The 18,344-nt window shown below is 47.7% G+C and overlaps 2 pseudogenes; one reads left to right on the forward strand and one right to left on the reverse strand.

Annotated features, from left to right (window-relative positions):
- Positions 1 to 4,480: 4,480 nt before the first annotated feature.
- Positions 4,481 to 4,597, reverse strand: LOC136662984 (5S ribosomal RNA; annotated as a pseudogene).
- A 4,445-nt stretch (positions 4,598 to 9,042) lies between these two features.
- Positions 9,043 to 9,162, forward strand: LOC136662581 (5S ribosomal RNA; annotated as a pseudogene).
- Positions 9,163 to 18,344: the final 9,182 nt, after the last annotated feature.

Here is an 18,344-nt window from a genome sequence, read left to right on the forward strand (position 1 = left end):
ATGTGATCTGCAGCACCGAATAGCTACATTTAAAAGGCTCTGAATATGAACAAGCAGAGACATCCTTCCATTTGGGAAAAATCAGGACTTCATCCGCAAACGAGAACAGTGCTGCCCTGATGTAAGATGAGAGGTGAATAAGGCACTTTGTCTCATGGTGAGCAGAGTGGGCTTCTGGCTGAGTTTAAGCAAGGCGGCAACAGATGTGACTCAGCTTGGAAATGTGCCCATAAATGCTCAGATCTCAGACATCAGCCCTCACCCCTTGGCTCATCCAAGTCAAAATGGATTTCCTGTGAGGCACTGCCGATGCCAACTGCTTTGTTACCTGGTGGGAAAGGGGGATTATGGGAGTAATGGGACACCTTGGCTCGCCAGCAGCTGGTATCTAGATTCAACCTGCTGTACTTGTTTAATGAAGCTCGACGGGCACCAGGAAGCTCTCATTACGGAAAGGCTGCCGCAGCAGGGCCCAGACCCTGGGAAAACTACTTCCCCCAGTATCTCCTCTCCTGAAATGTCTCTGCGGTTCATTTTTCTGGTAAGATTTTCTTAACCCCATTCTGACTTTTCCAATGACAACTAGCACAGCTGCAACATTGGACTGACCCTTGTATTTCCTGGTGAAGGTTCCGAAACAGCTCTGTTGCAGGCAGACAAATCAACAGGTGCTGTTTCCTCCTTCCTGTTGGAGGGAGCTTTACTGTTGCACAGAGCCTCTGTCTGTCTGTCGGAAGAGGGGAGTGCTGCCATAATAGGGCATGCCTGTTTTTGGAGGTGCTGCATGCGTTCAGTTGAAATGTTGATGCAATAGAATATGCATAGAATAAACCAGATCCCCAGGAATCTAAAGACACTGCTGGAATTCTGTGCCAAGGAAAGTGAAAAATTGCACATGTAGTCTAAACCATGCTGATTTTATATTGCATACCTGATTCTCATTGGTTGCTGTGGTCCAAGAGTTTCTCAGAATTCTATATGACACTTGCATGAATTTTGGGGGGTACATAAAGCCTTGCAGGACTGGTGTCAGAGATTGAAATTTGCCTTGCAAGGGTCCACTATTGATGCCTTGGACAACCTCACCGCTTTCATGTGGTGGTTACAGATGGACTCTCTCAAGTCCACTCCTCCAACTCCTCCAGAAGTCCACTCCTCCAGAAGGAGAAGAGTGTTTTGCTGAAGCACATTTGGAGCTTGGAGGTGGCCTTGCAACCCTGCCCACGGCATGCTGCGCAACGCAGATACTGCCTGTTCATTTTCATGAGGACTAGAGACTTAAAAAGAAAATGAAGGAGATTATTGGACAGATCTATTATGCAGACCTGTCTGTCCTCTTTCAACAGATCTGTATAATAGAGAGATCTGTATCTGTATTATGGAATCATATAGATGAAATATACTGGTACTTTCTGAAATTGTGCTGGGTTATTGATTGTGAGTCCAGAATATGCCAAAGGATATAATTCCGGTAAAAGAAAAGGCAAAAAACATTTTTCACCTGACTAAGCCCTTTTTATATTCACACGGCAGAGAGCAAAGGCAAGCAAAGCTGCAGTCCTAGGCACACTTACCTAGGAGCAAGCCCCGTGGATCACATTGGGACTTGCTTCCAAGTAGATTGGAAGATAACCGTGCACAGGGATGCCATGGAAGGAATGGGAAGAGGATGCTGCTGTTTGGACCCCATCTATCCCCCTGGCAGTAACTTGCTTTGCACCCCAGGCCCATCAATTGCATCTCAGGGGCCACAGATTTGGACTGTTTTATTCTGTGGAGAGGAGGGGCCTGTTGTCGTCCCCCAGAGTCACAGAGAGGATCATTTTTCTCCAGATGACCCTCCACTTCAGTAATATGATCGTCCTGTCATGGTTCCAAGCCCTGATTTTGGCATCACAAAGCTACAGTGCATCTTTCACTCCCCCAGCCAGGGAATGCAGCTGCGGGTCAGAGCATGACCAATCAGGAATGAACATTTGGAGCGCGTCTAATGCAGTTTGTACAGGCAGCCTTTCATGCATTCATGGGAGTGAATCCCACAAAGCAGAGCTGACACTGCCTTGCTTCTCCAACTTTGATATCTCACACCCTGCTCTGGGATAATCCGGCAGGACCGGGCCGAGCCTGGCTGAAGAATAACATCAGTGTCCTCCTTGCTGGAGTATTTTAATGCTGAAAGCAACCTCATCAAGGGTGAAGGCAAGTCTTCGTTGCACTTGGCTGTACATGGCCCAGGCGAGTTCTCATTCCCCCCCCTTTTCCTGTCCTTCCTCCCCCAGGAGAAAAGAGGAGCCTGAGAAACAGCCTCTGCTCCTGCTCAGCCAAAAAGCCAAGAAGTGAGCCAATGTCTGGGGCTGTGTTTCCGCTACCTTCCCGCAGAGCACAAGATTGATGAGAACAGGAGTCCATAATCAACTCAAGCCGACCCTTGTCCTATAGCCAGAGGGTCTCTTAAAGAAACACTGTCATGTTAGAATTAATGATTTTTTTGTTGCCAGGCCCTGCATGCCAATCCTTAGCAATTTGAAAGCATGCTGTCTTAACAAGGGCACTTTTTAATTAGCCGGCTGAAGGGGCGGGGCTTTACACACGCATACACCCCAGAATAATCAATTTCAAATTGGCAAAGCCGGATCATCACCGGGCCGCCATGGAAGGGGAACAATGCAAGAAGGACCAACCGCACTTCCAGATCTGGCCATCTCAATCTCCCAGCGGCTATTCTTGGCTCATGATTTCTAGACTGTTCTGGATAGTTCTTAAAACACACACACACACACACACACACACACACACACAAAACCCAACTACTTGGGTAAGTGGCCTTTGTTTACTATGGACAGATTGCTTTGCCACTGCAGAGAAAAGTTTCAACAATTGTAAATTCAAATTACAATTCAATTGTAAAAGGGGAAGGCTATTTTAATGTGTTTGTGTCATTTCCCCCACCACCACCACACATCCCCCCCTTGCATCAACCTGACACTTTCAGCTGATGCTCTTGTGGGGTTTATATGTTGAGTTTTAGATTTCATGACCTCTTTGTAGAGAGCATGTCTGGGGACACTGTGAAATGAAAGGGTTTCAAGATGTCTAGAGGGAATGTGAATATTATGACTGGCCAGCGGCCCATGATATTATGGCATTCTCAACAACGTGATCTGATAGCATCATGATTTAGTCTTCTGTTGGGGTCGGCAGTTGTACTGAATGCAGAGGCAAAGGTGAGGGTTAGGATCTTTTTGACTGATTGGTTTAATCTTTCTCTGTGTTTAAAATGCTCGACAGGTGGGTTGTTTCTGATGTGTGGCAAGCCTTTCGTTTCAGGTGTCACCTTTGAAAAGCCTCTTTAGATATATGAAGGTTAATATAGAAGACAGCAAGGTCTATAAAACGTTAATGTAACATTTACGCGCTAACAGCTTCTGTGGTAGCAATAAAAACCCATATCAGTCAAATTGTTGGTTCCTAAGAAAACACAGCTGCTTTCGTACCACACCAGAGCACTCAGGGAGGAAAATTTATTGTGGCTGGAAAAAAAAACCACACACATACACACACAATGCGCTCCACACAACTGGTCGTTCCTGGTTGCTGCCTTTAGCAGGGCTGTACCAGCCACGGCTTTTGGCTCAATATCTTTATTGATCTCCTGTCACCTTTTTTCATAATCAAACTCAAAACAAACGGCATGAATAAACCTAGACCTTCAGACTTAATGCCTCATCCCAACTGCACCAAAAAATAAGACTCTTCAGGCAGGACAGAAAGACTTTTGCATGCATGAAACGTAACCTATGAAGATATTACCCAATTCAACCAGGGATGCCACATTTCATCTTCCTAGAGACCTCTATGATGGAGAGACAGAGGCAATACCTTCAGAATCTGAATATCTGCTTGGATTTCATTTGCAAAGAGAAGAAGACAGATTCAAGAGGAGGTGGCACCAGCATGGAGGAACCTGTCGTCCCAGGTCCCAGAGCCGGGGATCAACACGGCATTTGCTAACAGTGCCTGAAACATGTGTAACTGTCCAAAGAAGGGCACTGAAATTGAATTTGCCAGATCACCAGAGAAGCCTCATGATAGGCTAGACCAGGTCATGTTAAGCTACTCTTATAGCTTAGACCAGGCTTTCTCGCTGGCCTAAGCTATAAGACTAGAATTGGCACTTTGTAACAAAAGAAAAGGCCCTGTTTCTCCAGCATTTTTTTTTTCTCAAGGGGACAGGTGGCAAAGATTAATCTTAGGCAATTTTTGGACTGCCATTGGTCTCCAGCCCTTTAGTGCCAGGCCCCACTCTGGTACAAGAGTCCTGCCCCCACATTATGCAAGAGTTGATACTCTTGAGCAGGGTCAGCCCCAGGAGTGGCAGGGACCAGTGCACAGCATTTGGGTGCCCCCCCCCCCACTCCTATGACCCCTCCTGCATTCACCAAATAGTTGGCAACCTTCAGTCTCGAAAGACTATGGTATAAGCCTACAGAACCCGGTGTTCCCAGGAGGTCTCCCATACAAGTACCAACCAGGCCTGACCCTGCTTAGCTTCCGAGATCAGACGAGATCAGGCATGTGCAGGGTAACAAGCTGTGGCGATTGCAGCTACAGTGAGCTCAGTGCTAGTGGTGCCGCACACAAAGTATGGCCCCTAGAAATAGTTGCTGGTGATGACTGCCCCGCCAACTGCTTCCCAGAGGCCCATTTTGGGCAGTATGGACACAGTGCTCTGCAAGCCCTGCCTTGGCATGGACGATTCTATGCCAGGGTTGTGGCAGCGCGGGGGCCCACCAAAATGTGGGGCCTGATTGAGGGCAATCGGTCGAATCGCCCTAAGGTCGCTCCTGCTTTTGGGACATCACCAGGTCTCACCTTAGATATCACAGGGTTTGGGAGGCATTTGACCTGGCAATAGGATTATCAAACCTCCAGGTTTGGCCTGGAGTTTTTGGAAATCTGCACCAATTTCAAGGTGACTTCTGAAAGCAGTTCTGGAGATTGTAACAGAGCTTCCAGGAATTTCTAACAATATACTATGTTGGGAGCCAACCCAACAAAGGAAAAAAAAAATATACAGGAATAGCTCCAAGTCAAAGCTCGAAACCTCACCTGGCTGTTCAAAACAAGAGGTGCCTGCCTGCTGCTATTTCAGCCTCTGCTTATCTCCAGAGTCTTGACTTGGCAGAAACCAAGTCTAATCATGGCAGAGCAGCCTCCAGGCTACAAGGAGAAGCAATGATATCGGCATATTTTCACTCACCCCCACAGATTCCACACGCAAATATGGCCCTGTGAAATTAGTCCTCAGGCTTCCAGGTGGAAAGCGGCTCATTCATTCAGCCCAGAGATCAATCCAATGGGCTGCAGATCACAATGACTGCAGATACGGGTATGTAGATTAACCTCCCTAAGAAATTTCACAATTCCTCCCCTGGAAAATCCTCAGATGTTTTGCCTTCAGAGGAAAATTTGCTTTGAAATTCAGTTTTCAAAATTTCAGTGCCAACCCTGAACGAATCAGAAGACAACCTAGTGCTATTTCAGTGATATATAATTTTTGGCATAAAATATGTTCTATGAAATCTATCCATCTACCATACAATGACTTGCTTTTACACAAGTCTCTCTCTGAGGCTTACTTCCCTAGAAGTAAGTCACATTGAAATCAAAGGAGCTTACTTCTGAGTAGGTACACGCAGTGGCGTTCCATGCCACTGTGCCATCTGGGTCTCACCTCTAGGAGTGCTGCCCCCCACCTGGAGGTGGCTCCCCACATGCCCGCTGCCTCCCCCCAGCATTCTGAGGGCCAGGGAGACTATGGCTGCCTCCGTGGCCCTCAGAAGGCCTTCCAAGGGCTGAGGAAGATGCATGTGGATTCCCTGGACACATCCACCACCTCCGGGGAAGGAGCTCAGGGGATGGCCTTCAGATCGGCGTACCAATACTATTGGCAGCTGAGTGCTGGGGGGGCACTGCAGGGAGAGTGGCACAGCCCCCAGTCTGATGCCAGGGTATTTACCCCTCTTGCCCCCCTTAGGTACACCATTGGACACACACAGGATTGTGCTATATATGTGTGTTTATGTTATACATAATTATGTATGCTTATTACATAAATTATGTGTGCTAATGGGAAAGGTTGTAATAGGGCATAGCAGATAGAGTGAGGGGAATTTCACAGTAGCCATTCCTCTCCCCCCACTTTTTCAAGGAAGATGGTTTGATTCTCCAGAACCTTGTTGGGCAAGAAAAGCCAAAAGGCAGATGAAAACACTTGATGGCCAAAAACACAATTCTCATCATTGCCCCAAGAGTGAGGAGGTAATCCTGGCCACATATAATTACAGAGATGTACCTCTGTGCAGCCTTTGGAACAGATGACAGACAGAGCCAAATCAGTCCCCCACATTTCTTTTCAGAAAATAGGATGTGGATAGATGCTGTGGGTTGGCAGATCTCTCCTCGGAAAGAAGCATGACTTCCATAATGTCTTGCCCTGCTGTCTGTTGTTTCACTTAAGGGATGCTTGAAGAGGGCGATCCGTGTTTTGGCTTTGGGAACTTTCCAGGTCAGGAGTAAAGGAAGTCCCCTTCATCACAGAAACTAGAGAGGACATTTGTTATTTTAGTTAAAGGAGGCAGATCCATTCTGCTGTCCACCTCATGCCTCCTTGGATGGTGGGCCTGAGAAATGGACCTGAAGCAAGAATTCAGAAGCTTACCTTGACAGGTAAGCAACAAAGAGGGCTAGTCCCTTAAATGATTAACTGAGCACGGAGAGCCCAGCTGGGTTTGATCCATCACTGTCAAGACTGTTGTCTTGCATGGCTGGTCAGTAAACCATGAGAGTGAAAAGCAACTAGAGGTAAATCTGTTGTTTCAGGGGCATGTTGGCCATTCCAATTGATTCATTACATCTCGGATTGTGCCTTCCACTCACATTTGATTGGTGATTTTTCTCAGTGATAAGAGCTGGGGTGGGGGAATAGGATGGGTTCACACCTGCTGTTGAAACCAGAGCAGGAGACAAAGTACTCCAAATCTGGCTGGTGGCTGTGGAAGCAGGAGGGATATGTGCTCCCTCTTTGCAACTGAGTAGAGTGGTTGGGCCACACCTTGTGATGGAGTATCTACTTAACATCATCTCAAACGATGGCATCAGAAAACCTGTGCCCCTTTGGCTCATGTGCCATTTTCCATGATGACCATCAGGATCACCGTACCTGGCAGTGTATGGCTGGTCAGAGCCACCCACTACAAATGTCCACCCTGTTCTCCCTGGAGGCCACCCTAGAAGCAAATTCACTGGCTGGTGTTCTATCTCTGGAGCGACAACCAGGCATGTCCCTAGTTCTTTAGGCTTTGCAGCTGGCCAGTGGTAGACTGATGTGAAACTACCACTGAAGGACCCAGCAGCATCCCAGTAGCAGGAGGCAAAAAGATGACAAGGAGCAAGCTGGACTTTTGAGTAACTTCTTCTGCTCAACTGGAGAAAAAATTCTGTGCAGCTCTCTTGTCAATGAAACCATCCCTTATGCTTAACACTAGAGGATATAGAGTAGCTCTGCTGTTTTCTTTACAGCAATTATCAGCAAAATTCAATGAGAACGAGTGGTGAGGAGTTGTGGTAGCTTAGTGGCAGAGCAACTGCTCTGTTTCCATAAGTTGTTTTTTTTTAAAGTTTGTATGTGCCTGATCTCGTCTGATCTCGGAAGCTAAGCAGGGTCAGGCCCGGTTAGTACTTGGATGGGAGACCACTTGGGAATACCGGGTGCTGTAGGCTTATACCATAATCTTTCGAGACTGAAGGTTGCCAACCATTTGTATACAATGTATTTTCAATCTCTGGGCTGGGGAATAGATCTTTAACAGAAACCCTGGAGCACGACCACAGTCAGTGTAGACAACATTGACCCCTCTCTTTCTATATTCCACTGAAGCAGCAGCCTGAGCTGTTTGGAAACAAGTTCTTTTCCCACTTAATGGAGGAGTCGACTGCTGCTATTAGATATGGCAGGAGAGGGTACACCCCCAAACGGGGAGAAGACCACATATGATTGAGCTCCAACTTGGCCAGTCTACGCAGTGAGTCCCTACCTGTCACTGATTCCCCTACCCCCATCTGCCTTGGAACTCCACCTGCTGCTACAGACTCACAAATGTTTGACCCAGAGGTAGAAGTTTGGCAGGCCTTTAATTTTCAACATCCAATTGCCCATGAGTTGAAACCAGCATTAATTTAAAAAAAGGGGGGTGGGTGGGTGGGGGAGATTCTGTTTGCACAGCCGTGACCTGAGAGTCAGCAGTTTACGTAAGGTCAGGAAAAGGGGCCTCTTGTCTTCATCCTCCTCCATTTCCAGGGCCCCCCATCTGCAACAACAACCAAAGGGTTTGAGAACACTCTGCCATAATAATATCACTAACCTTGACCCAAAATAGTAGATTATTATCAGCAGTTACCACTTATGGCTAAAGAGATCAAGGCAGCAGACTTCCCACGGGAGCTGCCAGGGGGAGTGCAACACACCGGACCGGGTCGACTGAAGCAGACGTTGAGATGGCAACATGAAGAATTTACACAAGGAATTAAGTGGTGATTGGGAAGCCAGAGGGGAGAGAGATGGAAGCTATGAAGGTCGGACTTACCCAACCGGCGGGACGCTGCAGCTTCTGGAATGATCCAGTTTCACAAAGCAGGTCTCTGTAGGGGAAGAAGGATGGGAATGAGTTGTGTGTTGTCCGGATGGGTGCCCCGCATTCCTAACCAGGGGTTGCCCGCACCACTGGTAGAGTGGCTCATATCCCCATGTAATTTTTCCATGCACAGATACTCATATGATGGCTCATGTGACTTGCTCAAAGGTCTACCCAGGAGCAATGAGCGGAAAGTCAGAAGTGACAGAAAGCAGAACCTGGTTACACGGATGGTTGGCTGATGCTTGCAGAGTTCGCTGGAGAAGAATATTGCTCAATGCCCTGCAACAAGCAAAGGAATCGCGTGTGACCCGAAACACACAACATGGCTTGGTTTTGTGGGTGCACATTTGACAGCAACTGTTACCCTGCACATGCCCAATCTCGTCTGATCTTGGAAGCTAAGCAGGGTCAGGCCTGGTTAGTACTTGGATGGGAGACCGCCTGGGAATACTGGGTGCTGTAGGCTTGTACCATAGTCTTTCGAGACTGAAGGTTGCCAACCATTTTTAAATAGTGGCAAGAGCGCCTTGAAACTGGCTGTGAGAGGGAGGTAGGGCAGCTGTGCAACTTTTTCTGCATGGTTCTGCTGATACCACAGTATTTTGAGCAGAAAAAAAAGCTTCCATTGAAAGTGTGTGTGTGTGGGGGGGGAAAGGATGGGACTGAAACAGCAACAGGAGCAAAATCTTCAGTCCCCCCACCCCTGCAGTGTGGTTGTGTCCTGCTTTGTGGCTCTCCTGCTGCTATTTTAAGAAGCACACCAAACCATTGGGACCGAGTAGACATTTTGGGTAACATGATCTGGCTCTTATGTCACGACCCACAGCTCTGGAGAAACAGCTGGGTTACAACATGTCACACGCAGCAATGCAGACTTTGCAATTGATTGGGAAGAATCAATTTCAATGCTTGGGGGACTTTTCAAGCAGATACAAACAAAGCTATTAGTTCTGGAGGACGTGACACTGTTTCACAAGTGCCGAATTCAGTTTCCAAGAAGACCTTCTTGGTGGTGGCTCCTGTCAGGTGGAAATTTCTTCCTTCCTGAAATGTGGGTGGCACTTTCTTTGCAGGCTTTTTCAGCACCAGCTGAAGGCCTGTCAATCTCGACGGGGCTTTGCTCCTTTGGTATGAGCGGTCCCTCCAGTTTGCCTATACGGGTTGTGTTACTCAATCCCTGTTTTTATTTGGCGACTCTTTAAAAAAAAAATTATTGACTTTAATTATGTACCATTTACACATGTTCCAAATCTTGGATAATTAGAGAAAGGTGGGATGTAGATTTTGTAAACAAACAAACAAACAAACAAATGTTGCAGCCCTTATATTGGAGGAATTGGAAATGAGAGAAATTGGTCCACCCCTTTTGTAGCCACCAGGAAGTCCCTCTGTGCCTGCCTTGATCTTTGGCAGCCTGCTTTTTCCTGCTTCAAAGATAGCTGCCCTGATTTTTTAACCAAATTGTCAAGAGGGCAACACCCCCCTGTCAGTAATTTAGCTCATCTGAAAGCAACAATCATGCTCAAGCTGCAGCTGTCACTTTCCCTAGGAGTTCGACACCCCTCCGGGCCCTTGCCACAGAGCAGTCCCACCAACTCCCTTCGGCGTTCCCCCTGCTTTGAAGCAGGCAAGGCAGGAAATTAAGACGTGTCTTCAAACAAAAGCTCTCTGACTCCTCCAGGAATAGAAAAAAAAGACAATTTCCTCACTGTCTCCTCTCCTTATACACAGAACTGGTTTATGGTAATCTGGGGCTTTAGGCCCAGAAAAATATGACAACCCCCCCCCCCATTCCCCAATACTCCCACCTAGATCTGTTTTAGAGTCCTCTTTTGCAGAGCTGGAGGAGGCCTTCTTAGAACAGAGCTGAGAGCAATCTTTGCCTGGATGTTCTATTTTTATGATCAAGGAACGGGTGAGGCATTGGCGTCTCAAAGATGCAATCCTGGTTTTCAAGAAGGAAACATGAAAAGCATAACCAAAAGCACAGCTTTGGATCCTCCTGTACAGATAGGATAAGGCTTGGAAGGCAACTGTCTGCCTGGCAGGGGCAACCTGGTGCCAAGAGATGGGAGAACAGAATGAGCAACAGAGCACCAAGAAAGAGAATCTGCATTGTGGGGAAGGTGGAGTAATTGAATGATGCCTCTGACAGTGGTTGGCTAAGCTGCCCTGATGTCATAGAAGGCTTCCTGCCCTTCTCTGTGATCTTAAGGCACTTTGGTTGCCATTGGCCATAGATCAGCAGGAAAGTATACAGACTTAATACAGAAGACAGCATGCAGCAGGGGGACTGAACCTGAAATTTACTGCATATTTTCAACCACTGAACTGCAGCTCAGTTCAGTGTGTACAGGTCTAAGGAGGGTGACTAGGAGTAAATTGAAGTAGGAAAGGCTAGAGGAAGGAGCCTGAAAAGGAAAGAAAAGGCCAAGTGAGAATAGGTAGAAATAAGAGGGGAGGACCAGGGCTGGTCCCTGAGCAGACACTGATCAAGAGGCAAGAGGCATCACAGAGTAGATAACCACTGCCACCCAAGCTTTTCTAGTTCATCCAGATCAGGAACCGAATAGCAAGTCTTTCCAGGGGGTGGTGGGAGAGTAGACACAAGTCCTTCTTTGTGTCACCACCTGAAGCTATGGTGAAGTCTAACCCATCCACTAGAGCAGTGATTTTCAACGTTTTTCTTCTCATGGCACACTGACCTATATGGTCTTCTCTATAGTCTTCGTCTCTTGTGATGTCACTTCCGGCTTCTGGGAGAACCTTCTGGTTTGTGCAGCTCCATTTCAAGGGCAACTGTCTGTAGTAACGGATCGTCTGTTCCTCTTCCTCTGTTGGCTCAGACAATTCATTACTAAAGACAGTTGCCCTAAAAACAGAGCCACAAGAACCAATAAGAGTTTGTCAGTCATTTTGAACAGCTGTGCTCCAAACTCCTCCAGCACAACTGTGGACCTTTCGCGGCACACCGGTTGAAAATCACTGCATTAGATGGTTGGCTTTTTTGGCTGAACACCATGAGGTTTACAGGCGGGCACCCATCCTAAGCCATCCCAAGTACACATAGCTGCAGCAAGATGTCTGCAAACCATACCCTCAGCCTGCACTCCCTTTGACTGTACTCTCCCACTTGTACAGCAGTGTCCCACGCACTCCATTGGCCACTAAAATTATATGCAGGCACAGAATACGCTCTTCTTTATCTCTTATTATTACTGTTGTAATAATGATGACTTTTGTACCAAATTCCATGACAACGATTGTGCAAAACTTTGTTGGAGAATGAAGTGCTCTGTGAGTGTTATGCATCGAGGGAGACTCTGCTGTCTCGGAGTTTAATTGTGTGCAGGAGAGTTTGCCCAGGAATTGTTTGTACAGTAGGAAAAGTTACCTTTTCTAAGCCTGTAAAAATGGCTGAACAAATTTTAATTAAACTTTCCAAAAGGAATCTACCTTCTGGCTAACACTAAGGATGGAAAGTGGCAAGGCTTGGGGTGAAAAGTTATAAAAGAAATGAGAAACAGCCTAAGCAAGTGTTGATGGAAGGAAATAACTGAAAATGTTAACAATGTTAAAATGTAGTATGAACCAACAAGCGAAGACTATAATTTTAAAAGGCCAGCGGTCTGCATTCCATAGGAACTGGACTGGATTAATGCAGAATTGCCATTACCCTTTTTCACTGAGGGTCCAGTGCTTTTCTGCCAATTTTTCTGAAGTCTTTTGGCTAGTCAGATTCTATGCCTCTGAAACACCATAATCCTGAGAGCAAGTACTGTGTAGTGGTTTGGTAGTTGAACTTAAGACCTGGAAGACTGAGGTTCAAATCCCCAATAAGCCATGATGCTTCCTGGGTGACTTTGGGACAGTCACTATCGCTCACCTACCTCACAGGGTTGTTGTGAGGACAAAAGGAGGTGAGGAAATGCATAAAAATGTGAAAAACAAATAATAATTCTGGCAGAGTCTGGCGATGCCATGGAGTGAGGCCTGGTGATGTCACAAGACTGCCAACCCATCGAAAACAAGAAGAAAAAGATCTGGTACTGGGTTAGAGGCAGAAATAAAAAGTTAGAGCATTGGTTCCCAACCTATGAGTCATGGCTCCCAGGGGAGCAGTGGAAACCAGTCAGGGGAGCCATGAAATACCTGCTGCCCTATTGAATGTATAGGATTGTAGCCCTATTGGGGAGCTGTGACCAATGGCCCAGTAGGTCAAGATACGCCACCAGTCGAAAAGATTTGGAAACCTCTGGTTTAGAGCCTAAAAGCCCAAGAACCCTTCAAGGGTTCTTAAGATGGGACCTCAAGACGGGGAGTTGGCCTTTTCTAGTATTTTTATGCATTTTGCTCACTCTCGTCAGCAATGATTGGCAGTTGCAGTCCAGGGTTTTCGGGAAGAAATTTTCTCCACCCTAACAGCAGACGCTAGGAATTGAGTCAGAGATCTTTGGTCGGCAAAGCAGCGGTTCTACTGCTGAGCCACAGCCCTTCCCTGTACAGAGCAATGTGCCACTCTCAGCATCACATCTCCTTGCTGCCCAAAGGACTGCCTGTTGGATTTCTCCCTGCTGAATTGGGTGCCCTGTTGAAATTCGGCCTGCCGTGCAGCTGTACAAGCCTCACTTGGGAAAACGGAGTGCAATACACTTTCACTCCCACACAGGGTGGATTTCCTCCCTTCGCAGAGCTAAAGAAATTCACTGAACCAAGTTGTAAAAACTCCCGCTTTCTTGTTTATGAGTAAAGAAAACAATGGACGTGTCACCAGATTGCGCTGAAAGAGAAATATTTATTCCATTGGCATGCAGCAGCGGCCCTGAAGGCCAGAAGCCGTTCCTTAAGAAGCGGATCCCTGCCTGCAGCATCTGTGCATCCAGGCCTCCTGGGGCAGTGTTTGCATCCCAGTAACCATGGCGACAAAGCTCCATCCCCATGCCTTGGCCTGTCCCTTGCTCCTCACACCTGGGTTATCTTTCCATTGTCTCTCCCACAGCTCTGGCCAAGATAGATTTCTGCAGACTGTCATAGTGGCAGGGTTGAGAAACCCCCTTACTCCCGACCGCGCTTCCTCCCCATTGTCCGCCTGTCAGCTGCTGACCCCCCTCCGGAACAACAGCTGGTTGCCGGGGAGGAGAACGTGGTCTTGGAGATGGTGGTGTAATTCAGTTAGGGACGGGAAGATGGGATTCTGCTCTGTGTGCATTCAGAGCCTTAAAGAACGGTTGGAGATGCAATAAAATGTGTGTATTTTGATATCTGCTGGGTAGCACCAGTATTTCAGCCTAATGCTGACAGATAAGAAATATCTCCCACTGGTCCTGCTGGACTTCCCTTCAACTATGTGGACCAGAAAGGGACAAGCACAGTCTGAGAAGCCCATGTATATATGGATGTTGGAAGTGCTAAAACTGGGGGCACATTCAGACATACTCCTGGTAGTGCCAGCCTGCTTTCATACTTGCAGTCAGCCATGGAATGGCAATGTTCTTTCCAAGTAGCAGTAGATATAGTGCATTTGGGGGACATAGTAGACAGACTATCTCCTTTTACTCTTCCTTTTGGGTCTGCTGCTGTATCTGGGCATTGGCCACTCAAAAAAAAGATGGAGTCAGTCATACCAAGAAGAGCCCACACCTGTGGTCACAGTGCTGCTGTCCTTAAAATCTTTATTTGCTGTTGTAAGAAGAGCAGCAATTTAAGCATGGGGGAAAATTCAGGGCGGCAATGTTGTATTTATTTATTTTTCACATTTTTATATTGTCTTTCCTCCAAGGAGCTCAGTGTGGTGTAAAGAGTGCCTCCCCCCCTTTAGGTAAGGCTGAGAGATAGTGACTGGCTCAAGGTCATGCAGGAAACTTCATGGCTGAGCTTGGATTAGAACCTGGATCTTCCACTACACCATCCTGGCTCTCAACAGCCCCTCTCCTTCCATAAAGAGTGAATGAACAAAACATGACTATCCCAGATTAAGCACTCTGCCTGCAGGTGCCTAGCATATCTGCCCTTGAAATTAGGACTGCCTGGCTGTGACCTGGGCAACTGGCCACTACGGTTTACACTTATCAGAATCAGGGTGAGGGAAGGTGGGGGAGGCAGATCCACCCCTGTCATTGAGTGTTGGCAGATCCACCCCTGTCATAGTGTCTCGGAAGACTCTGGTATTGTGCTCTGAATAGTGGTTCTAGAACAGAGTGTCCTCTCCAGTGCACAAAGCCTGGGTAAAGTAGATATGGAAGATAAACTGTTTCCCATGCAGCAAATCCCCCCTCTCCACGTCACTGGAATGGTCCAATGGAAAGGCAGAGGCCAATACAGTGGGTTCCAGCGGCGTTGCAGGAGTTGCCAGAACGTGACTGTGTTCAGCCATGAACTGCCTCAGGGACTCCGGCTCCGGATTTTGCCTCGAGGTTGGCTCCTGAAGCCTTTTCTATAACTGCATGTAGCCACGAGGCAGTGGAGGTTTGGGATCAGAGCTTTCCTTCTCTCAGATGAGCTGCCTTCCCAGGCTAACGAGTCCCATCTACCCGCTGGCTGTTTAGTCGCCTCTTATGACAAGTACAGCCAAACTGAGAGCCTATTCTTATCCCCCAGCCCCCGGGGGTTACCCCTGTCACAGTTCACGGAAAAGAGCCGCAGCCTCCCCTTATACCGAGAAATCAGAACGCAGGCAGAGTTGGAAGGTGGGTGGAGAGCAGGCACAGTCACGGGGGGGTGGGGAGGGCTGCAGCTCTTTCCATGGACTACAATAGGGCGGGTCTGCTGCCCTGCCTCCCCTCACTGCATGTCCCTGATTGGAATCACAGAGAGACCAGAAGAAGCAACTGTTACCCTGCGCATGCCCAGTGTTGTCTGATCTTGGAAGCTAAGCAAAGTCAGGCCTGGTTAATACTTGGATGGGAGACCGCCTGGGAATACCGGGTGCTGTAGGCTTATACCATAGTCTTTCGAGACTGAAGGTTGCCAACCATTAGAAGAAACATAGGAAGCTGCCATGCGGTGACAGACTATTGGTCCACCACATTCAGCAATGTCAACACTGACTGGCAGCAGCTCTCCAGAGTTTCACAGGAAATTTTTTCTCTGCCCTCCCTGGAAATTGAAACTAGACCTTCGTACCACTTTGCTGCCCCATTTCCTCTTAGCCTTTGCACCTTTCTCTGGGGTGCAAGCATGTGTGACAGAGCCTGCCCAAGATCTAGAGTACTTAACCCTCTCTCTCCTTCTCTTTCTCTCTCACGCATGCACGCACATACCCTAGCCAACCTTTCTTCCCACAGGAAAGCCCCATCTTCTCATAAAGGGGGTGCCCCTGCTGCTAAGAGCTATGAAAGCCCCATTGGCTACACAGCTGGAGACCCCGCAGCGAGCGGCCTCCACCCGCCTCCAATAACTGAGGGAGAAATTATTTCAGAAATTGAAAGTGGATCTTTTCAAGGCTAGCTTAAGGGCAGACAATAGCTGTGGCCTGTATCATCTCTAACTCAGGCTGACAAACACATGGCAGGCCCCTTGTCTGCAGCTTTGATGTATGCAAATCCCACTGTCGGGCGGTGTGATGCCCACGCCTCCACAATCTCCTGCTACAGGCGCTTGCATGCAAACCTGCAGAGTGGCCTTTGCAGGACAACGCCCCCCCCCCCCACTTCACGGGGAGCAGGTCCCGGCTCTTGGAACGCAACGCTGGGGGAACAGGCTTTGTGCTGAGGTTCCCATGGAAGATTGAGACTTTCCCATGGAATCCTAAAGGTTGAGACAAGGGGAGATGGAGGCTTCAGCATGCTCAGAGCATGTAAAGGAGGAAGCTCGCAAGGGAGCTTCCCTCCCAAGGAAGCTCATTTCTAGGTGCAATACCTGTTTGTTATTTCCTCACTGCGCAAGCCAGTTGCTGGAGAGTACAAAATGTGTCACAAAACATCTAACTGGATCCATATGTCTGGCAGAATGGATTTGAGCCTGTTGATACACTGTACAGGGACAGAGTGTTGGATCGGAATGTGGGGGGTGGGGGAGAGGTTGTAAAAGAATCCCTACTGTCAGGAAGTTCCATGCATCAGATTGGCATGTCACTATCTCTTAGGATTGCTTTTTTTTAACACACCCAAAGCTTTATTAAAGCCCCATCCGTTCTCTTTGTGTACACAAGGGAGTGTTGTTAATATGGGTTCCAAAGCCAAAGAGAGGAATTTAAAATTTTATAGCAAATGTCACTGATGCATTCCAAGTGCAAATGCGGGGAATGGACTTTTGGTGTCATGTGAGAAAACACCCTCAGCCTCACTTTCCTCCTAGAATTATGGTTGCCAGGTTGTCCAAAGTGACCTTCCTGCTCCAGCTGTTTCTTTCCCTAAGCAGAAGGGTGAGAAAGGTTAATCTCAGGCCACTTGGGAGTTACTGGTGGGGTCCACCCCAGTATCAGATTTTTCTTCCCCATTGGTCAAGGATTACTAGTCTTGTGACATCACTGGGCCCCACATCACCAGGCCCCACCTGAGAAGTCTCAGCTTCTTAGAGGTTTCCAATTTGGGAAGCATACAAGTCGCCTATGTGAATATAGATAACTTTTTAAGGGCGCACTCCTAACCCCTTATGTCAGTGCTTTCCAGCACTTTCACAGCAGTGCCCATGGGACATATGCTGCATCCTGCAATTGGGTGTCACTCACGGAGGCCTCCTCAAAGTAAGGGAATGTTTGTTCCCTTACCTCAGAGCTGCATTGCCTTTATGTCAGTGCTGGAAAGCACTGACATAAGGGGTTAGGATTGCATCCTAAAAATGTAAACAGTGGGCCAAAGGCCACGAAGCACAAGAGGTCTGATTTGTGACATATCTATGCCCAGTATACCAGCAATAGCTAGCAATCATGATGCCATCTTCCTAGCTTTGCTGTATTAATGTAACAGCCGTAGTGGATGTTGCATTGATGCAACAACAAGAATTTTAATAGCAGTGTTAACCAAAAAGGCCTCAGCAAGAAATATGATTTGCTGACGGCATCCTCCTGCAATTCCTTGAGGCTGCCCAGCAGTTTCATGTTTATCTGGACCGCGTTTACTGAGACTCTCAGTTGCACAACACAATCTCAGTTGCCATTTGAAAGGAAAAACAAAATGCTGAACAGCAAGCAAGGGCTTGAAGCAAAAGCAAACAGTGTCACTTTGCCACCCACCAGATCACAAACAACCCAGGAGGGGTTCAAATTAGACCTGAGCCTTGGAAGGCCAGAAGGACAGGTGGCCATCCCGCTTTCAGCACCAACTCCTGAAACCTGGCCATGAGCATCCAGTGCTTGCCCCTCACCCCCCCCACATACACCCCCAAGGGGTTCCCCATCCATCAAACTTCTTAAACAAGCCCAGCTATTACTTTAATTCCAGCTGTGGATCCAGTTACACTCCCAGGCCACTCCATTAGCTGCCAAAACAGAAACTGTCCCCTTGATGAGTGGAAGAAAAATCGAAAACCCAACAGGTTGCTGTGGAAACACATTCCAGTGTTGTGTCTTCAGAGGTCAGAGTTTTGACCTCGTGGATAGCCCTAGGGCCGCACATTGCGCACTCTGCTTGTGAATGATGGCAGATGCTCCTCTGGGTAACACTTGTCAATCTGGGGAGATTCCACTCTGCCTTGACACCTGTGCAGTGG

This window comes from Tiliqua scincoides, chromosome 11 (genome assembly GCF_035046505.1).
Source record: "Tiliqua scincoides isolate rTilSci1 chromosome 11, rTilSci1.hap2, whole genome shotgun sequence".
Lineage (NCBI taxonomy): Eukaryota > Metazoa > Chordata > Lepidosauria > Squamata > Scincidae > Tiliqua > Tiliqua scincoides.